Source organism: Sapajus apella, unplaced genomic scaffold (assembly GCF_009761245.1).
Source record: "Sapajus apella isolate SASKATOON/1434 unplaced genomic scaffold, GSC_monkey_1.0 scaffold65, whole genome shotgun sequence".
In the NCBI taxonomy this organism is placed as follows: Eukaryota; Metazoa; Chordata; class Mammalia; order Primates; family Cebidae; genus Sapajus; species Sapajus apella.
The window spans coordinates 11,581,793-11,592,045 of record NW_022437005.1 but is presented as its reverse complement, the minus strand read 5'-3'; the positions used below and the strand labels follow the sequence as shown (position 1 = coordinate 11,592,045).

At 45.0% G+C, this 10,253-nt stretch overlaps 1 non-coding gene across 1 annotated transcript; it reads left to right on the top strand.

Annotated features, from left to right (window-relative positions):
* The first annotated feature begins 1,893 nt into the window (after window positions 1–1,893).
* Window positions 1,894–2,000, top strand: LOC116530240. Its single transcript, XR_004259894.1, has one exon. It is a non-coding gene; the product is annotated as a U6 spliceosomal RNA (small nuclear RNA).
* The last annotated feature ends 8,253 nt before the right edge of the window (window positions 2,001–10,253 follow it).

Below are 10,253 nucleotides of genomic sequence, written 5' to 3'. Positions count from 1 at the left end.
AAGCAAGGAACGTGCCCAGAGTCTCTGGTGCCCATTTTGCTGAGGCGTTGTTGGGGCAGGAGGTTGAAAAGTGGCATCAGTGGATGGACGGCGTCCCATGTCCTGTGGCTGTCACAGGGGCCAGCATCCAAACGGAATCCTCAAGTAACCCAACTTTCCCAACAACTGAGGGTGGTAGCATTGTGTTTAAACCGTTGGGGCCTGAATCAGACAGAGTAAGGTTCAAACGCCGCTTAGTCAGTTTTCGTTTGGATTCTCTGCAAAGCAGTCCCAACGGGTAGGATCGGGTGCAAGTGGTGACTGTGGTCCTGGGAGGCAGCTGCAGGGGAGGGGATGTGAGAGGGAGGGAAGCCAGCCCAGGAGTGTGCACTGACACAAGTTTCCACTATGGGCAGCAGGGGCCCACACCTGCTGGGACCCCCAGCACCATGTGCAGACCACACCTCAGCATTGTCTTGCTGGTGGGTGGGGAAGCCCGGGTCTTGATCCACTACCACTAAGCAGCTGAGGCTGCCCTGGGGCTGTTAGCCCCTTGGCCCTCCCACCTGCCCTCATGTGGGCTTGGTTGGGTCCCTGGGCAGAGAATGCCTCGGAGACTCGCAGTTGCTCTGTTAGGAAGAGGGGGCAGCTGCCCTGGACCCTGCCTCCCCTACTGCCCATCCTCTTGGTCCCTCCTTGCATGCTGGCAGGATTCTTTGAGCTTTACCCACAGGTAATGTGGCCTGGCATGGCCTCTGCCTTCCTGCATGGGGCTCCCTGGCTGTGGAGTGTGCATTGCCGGTGGCGAGCCAATGTACAGGGGCCAATGGGGGAATGCTTCCCTTCCTCCCTGGGACCATTCTCAGGCGCACTCCCAAGGGCACAGAGGGGCTGACTCAGTATCCCGCCCCAGCTCTGGCAGCTCTGCCTCCCCAGCCTCACTCCGGCCCCCTGGGGTCCCGGGAGTGGGGTGCAGTTAACGGCCTGCATCTGGCTGGGGTCAGACTCTGCTCTCTGGGGATGGGCTGCCGTGATGACAGTGCTGAGCTGTTTGCGTTGGTGCCAGTGTAAGGGAGACCTTCCAGGACGGTGTGGGTGTGGCTTTGTGGGCATGCAAGGCAGGGCCATGGGCTTAGCCGCAACAGCGCCGTGCTGCAGGCTGAGCAAGGATGGGCAAGGCATTCAACCCTTCAAGTGCATCAACGGAATTCCCCACATCCAGAAACAGGCAGAGAGCAAAACTGCTGAGGATGGTGCTGGACAGGCCCACGGAAAATCCAGGAAGGTGTCACCCGCTGATTTCTTCTCTCTATGCTGGAGTTTGTGGCCACAGTAGGGACCAGTACCAGAGCTCCCAGACATCCCCAGCAGTTCCTTGGTAAGGGGATCACGGGGGCAAGTGCAGGGAGAGCTCTGACCTCAACACAGCCGCAGAGTACTTGGGACCCACCCACAGTACCTTGTGATGTTCTAGGGACCATCAAAAAGGTAAAAAAAGAAACTGATTCAGTCAAATAACTCGGTGTCTTTTTTCTGTGCTATTATTGCAAAGTGTTAACGATTTTTTAAACTTCATCTTTTGAAATAATTTTAGATTTATAGATGAGTTGCGGACATAGTACAAAGTCCCCAAATACCCTTTGCCCAGTTTCCCCAAAATGTTAGCAATTTACATAGCTACGTGACATTGATCAGAACGAAGAATTTCATTTACTAAACGTTTTCAGTTGGGTTTCACCAGTTTTTCCACTAATGTAATTTTTCTGTTTCAGAATTGAATCCAGGATGTCTTGTAGTGTTTAGTCATCATGTCTCTCTCCTTAATCTTTCATTTGTCACTCAGTCTTTCCTTTTTTTCATGACTTTGAACTTTGCAACTGTACATTTATTAACTTTTAAAAAACCGAGCTGGCTGTGCTCACTTCGGCAGCACATATACTAAAATTGGAATGATACAGAGAAGCTTAGCATGGCCCCTGTGCAAGGATGACATGCACATTTGTGAAGCGTTCCATGTTTTTAAGACTAACACCATCAAAACTGGACGTGTGGCAGTCTTTATGGTGTTAGGTATGATAGACTGGACAAAGAAGTGCTAGACCGGGCTAAGAAAATGTGGCACATATATACCATGGAATACTATGCAGCCATAAAAAATGATGAGTTCATGTCCTTTGTAGGGACATGGATGAAACTGTAAACCATCATTCTCAGCAAACTGACACAAGAACAGAAAACCAAACACTGCATCTTCTCACTCATAGGCAGGTGTTGAACACATGAGAACACATGGACACAGGGAGGGGAACGTCACACACTGGGGTCTATTGGGGGATGGGGGGCTAAGGAAGGGACAGCGGGGAGTGGGGAGGTTGGGGAGGGATAACATTGGGAGAAATGCCTGTTGTAGGTGACGGGAGGGATGGAGACAGCAAACCACCATGGCAAGTGTGCACCTGTGCAACAATCCTGCAAGATATTAAAGTATAATAAAAAAAAGTGTTTATATGCCAATGTTAAAGTATGTGTGTGTATACATATTCACATATGCCACTTGAAAATAGCATTCATTTTTGACATAAAGTTTTGATCATAATTTCAAGTAATATTTTCCTATATAATTTAATAATCTTCAGATATATGACATGATATATGCTATATGATCATAAGCCTCAACAGTGCATGGTATTTTATCAACAGCTGTATTGTGATATGTTTGGACAAGCTACCATCACTGGACATTTATTTCAGTTTTCCTGGAATAAATAATGGGTGATAAACATCATTATGTTAAGATATAGAAAATGTATGGAAATCTTACTTTAAATATCTGGTCATTTACTAAGATAAAATCATTAGAAAAAACTTAATTATTTTGGTATAACTCTGCATTTTTCAGTACTGTATGCATTTTTTCTAAAACTCACAATTTAATGATGCCTGTGTAGTTTTTTTCCTTAAAGTTTGTTCTTCTAGAAATCCTCAGAGACACATTCACTTATAAGTTCAAAAAACATCTACTTTTGGGCATGAGAGGGGAAATAATCATTTAGATTGAGCATTTCAAGCAAAATCTGTGGCAATGTTAAATGTTAACTTGTCTATGTATAGTAGGTAGTGTGTCAAATTCTCAAATTACTTCTCATTTTTAGGGAAATGACATCTTGAATATCTTGAATATATTCATTCTTTATTTGATATCTATTTAAAAAAAAACAGTTTTTTCTACTGTCAAAAAAAAACTGAGCAGGCTGAACACTAGGCTGGTGGTTTTATTTCTGGGACTGTGCAGACACAGCGATGGTTTGGTCGTTCTGGGTACAGGACAGCCAGGGACATCTGTGGTTCTCCTGGGCACGGTGCAGTGCTCAAGATTTCCAAAACCAAACTGCATGTCACAGTTCCACATACATGTGCCTCCATGCACTTCTGGTTGGACTGGTGCTCCTGTGAAAACAGACAGCAGTAGGGTGCCAGGGCTGCAGCTGAACTTGGTGATGGTGGTCTTGAATGCTTGTGCTTTGCTAGAAGGGGCACATTTGAGTCCCCACAACCTACTCACTTCAGCATGACCCAGTGTGGGCTCTCCCTCCTCCCTCCTCTCCCCTCCCGGCACTTGCACGGCTTGGCCTATTGCCTCCTAGGGGATTCCCTCTTGGCTTAAGCTCCCGTGCGCTTGTCCAACTTGTGGCTCCAGGCCAGTCAGGGCTGGGTGTGATGCTCCCTTCTGGGCCTTGTCACCCTGCCACACACGGGCATCCAGGCCTGCCTGTGCCCCCTGTGCAGGTGCAGCCCCGTGGCACTGACTCAGAGCAGCTCCTTGGGTTGCAAAATCGATTACCCCATCTCCTCCGGAGTAAGCATTGCTGTCCACATGATGGCAATCAGATTTTCCCCCCTTTTATTTTTTGTTCTTTCACGTGTGTTCCACCCAGATTCACAAAGGGATTAATTTTTTTGTCTTTAGAATTCAGTAGTTTTCCTAGGATATGCCTTGGTGCTGGTCCTTTTGGGTGGATGTTCTCGAGCACACGCTGTGCTCTCTCAGGATGCAGTTTCAACCCTTCTTTTATCCTAAATTCTGAATTATGGGAAAGTCGGTCATTGTAGAGTTCAGTATTTGTTCCGCTCTTTTACTTTAGTTTTTTTTCCCTCTAGATACTTTGTTACCTATATGCTGAATCCTTTTTGCCTATTTGCCATTTCCTTCAAAGTACTTTTCATTTATTTCCTTATGACTAAAACTAATTCTTCTCTTTCTCTCAATGCGTTGACTGCCTGTTATTTGCCCTGAGCTCCTCCCATTTTAGCCCTCATTTCTGAGATGATTTTCATTCGTCCTGAATTCTTTGCCAGGTTGTCTTTTTTCCAGGTTTCCCTCACTTCCCTCTTCTCCCTCCACACATATGCTGGTGTCATGGGGGCCGGGGCCATGGTGGTCTCCTCAGCTTGCTTGTACACAGGGCCTTGGGAGTGGGGACTCTATCATCTAGTTTTGTTGTGAATTTGCTCATGTGTTTTTGGTTTTATTATCTAATTTCCATGTTATTTTTGTGTAGGATTCAAGGAGATTTAAAACCCATGTCACTGCTGCCATCTTCCTAGAGTCCCCTTAAATCCTCATGGATTTGTTGACACTGGGAGCATCCCGAAAGCGTGCCATGCTAGGGTGGCAGCAGTAATAGGTACAATGAGAAGTGATCATGAGTCCCATAGATGTGCCCAATTTGACTTCCTCCTAGTACAATTTGACAGCAAATGTGTGAGGGAGGGAAGTTAGAATGGTCTCAACTGACTGTGATTACAGCCTACCGTGGCAAATTTCACAGAAATGTATGACCACATGAACGCATTCCAAGGGCTCCTCCCAAGACCTCGGAAAAGGCAACCGTCCACCATTTTGATAAAGATTAAGGAGACCAGGGTGTATCCATAAGAATAGTATGCAGTCATGGAGAATAGTCTTTCTGAATTAAAAAATAACCTTTTCATAATAATGAACGTGCATTGTATAAAATTAGGAAATAAAGGTAATAAAACATAAAGAAAATTAGAAGATAACAGTATTTCTACCACCCAGAGATTATCACTAACACCTTAGCATATATCCTTCCACATTTTGAAATATTTTGACAATGGTTGCATGCAAAGTGAAGAAAACATCAGTACAAGTTGCATCGACAATGTGTTATTGGGTTGTAAAATTCTGTATGTTTTGAAAAGTATTAAAATACAATAGACCAAAAATGATAACAAGGCTTATTGGGGGATCATAGGCTTAGTGGTGATTGTTATTTTATTTCTTGTATTTTTCACAATAGGTATGCAGACTTTTATAATCATTAAAAATGAATTGTTTGAAAAAGCAATTATGGTGATTTCAGAAGTGAGGTTCGGTTGTGAGTGTGTGTGAAATCGGATGAACAGCTTATTTTACGTCTGCTGATTATGTGTCTGCATTATGTTGTTTCAGGTTCTCCCCACTCCAAAAAAAAAATCAAATCAGATTGTGACTTTATTCCCTGACATTAACACGTGGCATTACGGGAGCGTGTACATCACATGGTCAATTCATTGGCATGAGGATTATGTCATTGGGGAATAAATGGGAAATTCTCAAGGTGCTTTGCTCCAGTAATCAGGACTTTATTTATCTCTAAGCTAAAAGAGGGGATTGAATTCTTTAACGATGATCAGAAAATGCTTTTAGGAAATTCCTTTCCTATTAAACAATTTCTTAAAGTTACAGTAAATGCTATGTGGTCTGTCTATGCCTAGGGAAGTCTGCAGAGGGCTTGGAGACAGTTTCCTTTGTCCTCAAAACCATGGAAAAGAATGTCACAGGAGTCATAGAGGAGTAACACAAAGAGGAAAAGGTTGATCAAGAGGCAGTTAATGTTACTGATGATGTATCGATAAGGTTTGCCAGCCCCAATCCCTTTTGGGGGACTTTGACTTCCCAAGCAAATGCCACTTGGTGATAAGGCTCCCAGCATTGGCCACCAGAGTGTCCCCTACACTGCTGGAGAAATTTAGGCCTTAAATTAAAATCAGAGTCATGCAACTTGATTATATTTTGGCGTTTGATTTAAGTGCCAGTTCTTTGAAATGTAAGAGTGTGATTGGTTTTTAGTGATGTAAACTAAAAGGTCTGGTACTTTCAGGTGACCCAGCCCTGGAAGGCCTGTAGGCTTCCAGTGAGAAGACTGGAGACCACACCCACCTGTCCCATTGCCCTTTCTTTGGGGCTGCCTGTGATACTGGATTATTCCCTTCGCTGTGTGCCACTGTGCTTACCCTGTTGGAATATGATGGTGGACTTGCCAGAGGAGAGGACCCTGCTTTTCAGGAACAGCAGCCTCTCCTCCCTGGCCAAGGCAGCCAGCAGGCACCCCTAACCATGAGCCACAGCTTAACTAAGGCACCCCAGTCCAGCTGTGTGCCCTCCCTCTGCTTCTGGGCAGGTTGGAAGGACCAGGAGCATTCGTGCTTGTTTCTAGGGGGCCCTTATTGGGTCTCTGGTTCAAGACCTATTCAGGGGAGAAAGACTCTACTCTAGGTTCCATGTTAGGACTGAAGGGTACATCTTTACTCAGATGCAGACAGTGGACAATTAGAACTCTGACCTGAGAGTGAGCCACAGCCTTGGTACTCATAAATGCTCTGCTTGGTCCTTCACATTTGTGAACTACACAGGAGAAGCTAAGTTGTGAGCAGTGTACCTCCACCAGCAAAGCCTCAACTGGAATCTTCTTTAACAGTTGGCTGGGCATGCCTGAGTGTAATCCACCACCCCTTTCAGAACACTGGGGATGAATTTAGAGACATCAAAGCCTCCTGATAAGCAGGTGTCCACTCACTGAGAGAACTGAAATATCAGGGGATTCCTACGCAAATCTCACAGAGTCCTTCTGGTGCCCTAGGGGTTTGCTCACACATGAGGGACTTTCTGGTAGGAAGAGAGTCTCTTTACATTCTTTATAACATGATCCTGGTGGCTTTGTAGAGAGATCATGCGGGGAAGAGAATCTCTTTTCATTCTTTATAATATGATCCTGGTGGCTTTGTAGAGAGATCATGCGGCTGGAAGATCATGACCTGTAGGGCCAGGGAGTTGTGTGTGTGAATGCTCTGTGACCTTGGGCAAGCTACTTAGCCTCTTTAAAAGCTGCTTCAGCTTTGAAAAAGAGGATGATAAAATGAAGTCACCTTATTTGACTTTTATAAATACAATTATACAATTACACAATTACACAAGTTGCAGGGGTGGGAAGAGAGAGTCAGGTAAAGAAAAATGAGATGAGGAGAGGGAGAAAGAGAGAGAGACAGAGAATGAGAAACAATGGAAGCAGCAGTGGGGAGTGGACTAGTGCCCAGCCTGGCAAGCGTGAGCCCAGAGTCTTCCCTTCTGGTTACTGGCAGCCTCCACGTGGAAGCCTGTCGTTGCCTTCTTAATGATGAGATGTTCTGGGGGCATTCCAGGATTCCTGGACTTGGGATCGTCTTCACAGCTGTGTCTATTGAAAGCTGAGGTTTCAGTCTTCCCTGGAGTGGCTTCCCGGGGGAAATTCAAGGGCACCTGTGACTACATGGCTCTTTCCTTTCCTTTACTCGATGACATTTGCTGGTGAGAGCCATGTCTCACGCTGGGATACATGAGGTGCTCGGTAGGTGTGTGTTTTCCCTCCTGGGGGGGTAATTTTATTTAAATGTGAATTCAAAAGGATCACTAAATAGGACTGTTAAGCAGTAACTCTAGGCACCTGCCTAGTGAGATCCACAAGAGCTGACCACAGGTGCCCCTGTTGCATGACCACAGTCATGCAGCTGGCGTGGGGACATGCGGCCACCAAGCCCTCCAGGGCAGCGCTCTTTGTAATAGTCCCAAATGGGAGAGATGGCAAACGCCCGCCAACCGCAGCATGGAGAAATGGAAGCTGCACAGCAACAGTGATGAGTGAGCCCCAGTACCCCATGAGCTCACCCATGTAATGCTTCGTGAAAGAAGCCAAGAGAAAGGGCATTCACATTCTACGATTCCAGCCACATGACATTCAAAAACGGACAGAGCTAGGCTGTGGTGCTGGAAGCCAGGACAGCGGGATCCGTTTCTCTCTGGAGAGCCAGCAGCTCTCCTGCGTCACCCGGCTGTCCTACAACTGCGTTCTCAACACGCTGCTGAGAGCGAGAGCAATACAGCCTGCATCCATGATTCCTAATTTATGCTGTAACTCAGCTGTATTTATCCTGTCTGTGGTAACTGGAGGGATTCTTATTTACCGAGTTTCCATTTTATAAATCTGTCTCCAATCTCATTCATCGCTGAGACTTACACTTGGGGCGTGGTTAGCTGTGAGACTCAGCTGTACAGAGGGAACATTTAAGGCATCACAAATCCACTTCTCTGACGGGCTTGTCATAGTGCTCTGGTTATTTCTGGAGGCTCAAATTTCAGTTTACAGGCATCAGAAGTAAGTAGAATATCAAAATGAAACCAAACTTTAGTGTATCTATAAAATAATTTCCCCTTAGAATTTAAGGTGAAAAGCAGTGGAAAGCATGTTCCATATTGATAACTGAACCTGTATCACAGACCTTCAGGAACCTAACTGCGTAGTCTTGAAATATGCGCCTAAAACACATTTTTTTTTCTTCATTTTTTCATGGCTATGGAATGAGGATGTCCCATGGCCACCATGTCTTCAGGAGGCAGTCACTGCCTGCGCAGGCGTGAACTGGCCCAATGACTGGGTGGATGATGGCAGCTCCTCACTTCAGCAAGCCACGTGAGGGCCACTTGGGAGGGACAGGAGTTCTGGCTATCGTCTGAGGACCTTCTTTTGTGGTGACATCAATGCAGCGACAGTACCAATGTGAATGGATGTGAACGCCCTGGAAGAAGACCTCAGAGACAGTACTGGAGAGTGTTCAGATAAATCCTGTGTCCCCAGCGCTCTGCAGCGGACACAATCGGCCCTCATTCAAAAGTGACACAGAAGCATCGGGTTCTGGGAGGAAGCCAGTCTTAGGACATGTGTGTCCTTTTCCTATATGCTGAAGAGAAGTCTATGACAAAATGATTTATCAATAAGACTAAAAGGCCAGGTGTGGTGGCTCATCGGTTTACACCTGTAATCCCAGCACTTTGGGAAGCTGAGGTGGGAGGATTGCTTGAGCCCAGGAGTTTGAGATTAGCTTGGGCAACATAGTGAGACCTCTTCTCTACAAAATATTAAAAAATGAGCCGGGCGTGGTGATGTGCGCCTGTAGTGCCAGCGACTCAGGAGGCTGAGGTGGGAGGATTGCTTGAGCCTCAGAGGTTGAGGCTGCAGTGAGCTGTGATTGCGCCACTGCACTCCAGCCTGAGCAACAGAGCGAGATCCTGCTGCTGCTGCTGCTGCAGAAGAAAAAGTCTAAAAGAATTATTTCAATAAATATAAATATTCTCATGTGTCATAGAAATTGGCAGATTTTGTCCTTCTCTCCCAGGGCTACATAAAATGAGAGCAGGGCTTTAGGAAAAGCAATTGTGAGGTGGGCCACCGTGCATACTTAAGCCAAGAGTAGGTTAAGTCTCAATTCTGCTATTTTTTTGGTATTCAATATTGGGTTCCTCTTTGTTTTGGGTTTTTCATCTGCAAAACAAGGATAATAATAATCCTCCATTATAGGCTGTTATAAGGATCAGATGAGATAATATATGCAAAGTCCTTACCACAGGACCTGACATACAGCAGAAAATAATGTATATAGTTGAAAATATATACAGCATTTCTTTTTACCCACTGGAGAATATACATTATTTTCAACTATATGCATTATTTTTAATTTCTGTGCACAGTCACAGAAATTGGTCATCTGTTAAGCCATAAATCATCAACAAACTCCAAAAAATAGAAATCATGACATAGGTCACACTTACTGATTACAACATAATAAAATTAAGAATTGACAATTGAAGATATGTACTCAGAAATAATAGTCTAGAAGTAAATGTGCAAAGATGCACATGCAAGGTTTACTGCTAATAGAAAAAATGCAAGCCACCTGAATATTTTTCATTAGGAAAGTGGGTAAAACCGTGGTGCAGCCACCCTGTGGAATCCCACGTCGCAGCCAAAAAGAATGAGGTGGGCTTACATACATCCGCACAGAATAGTGTCCAAGACGTACTGATGAGTGGAAAAATAATTCTAAGAGCAATGACATGATACATTTATGTAACAAAATACAAAATGGAATTGCATTTTTTATGATATGAAATTTCCTACACA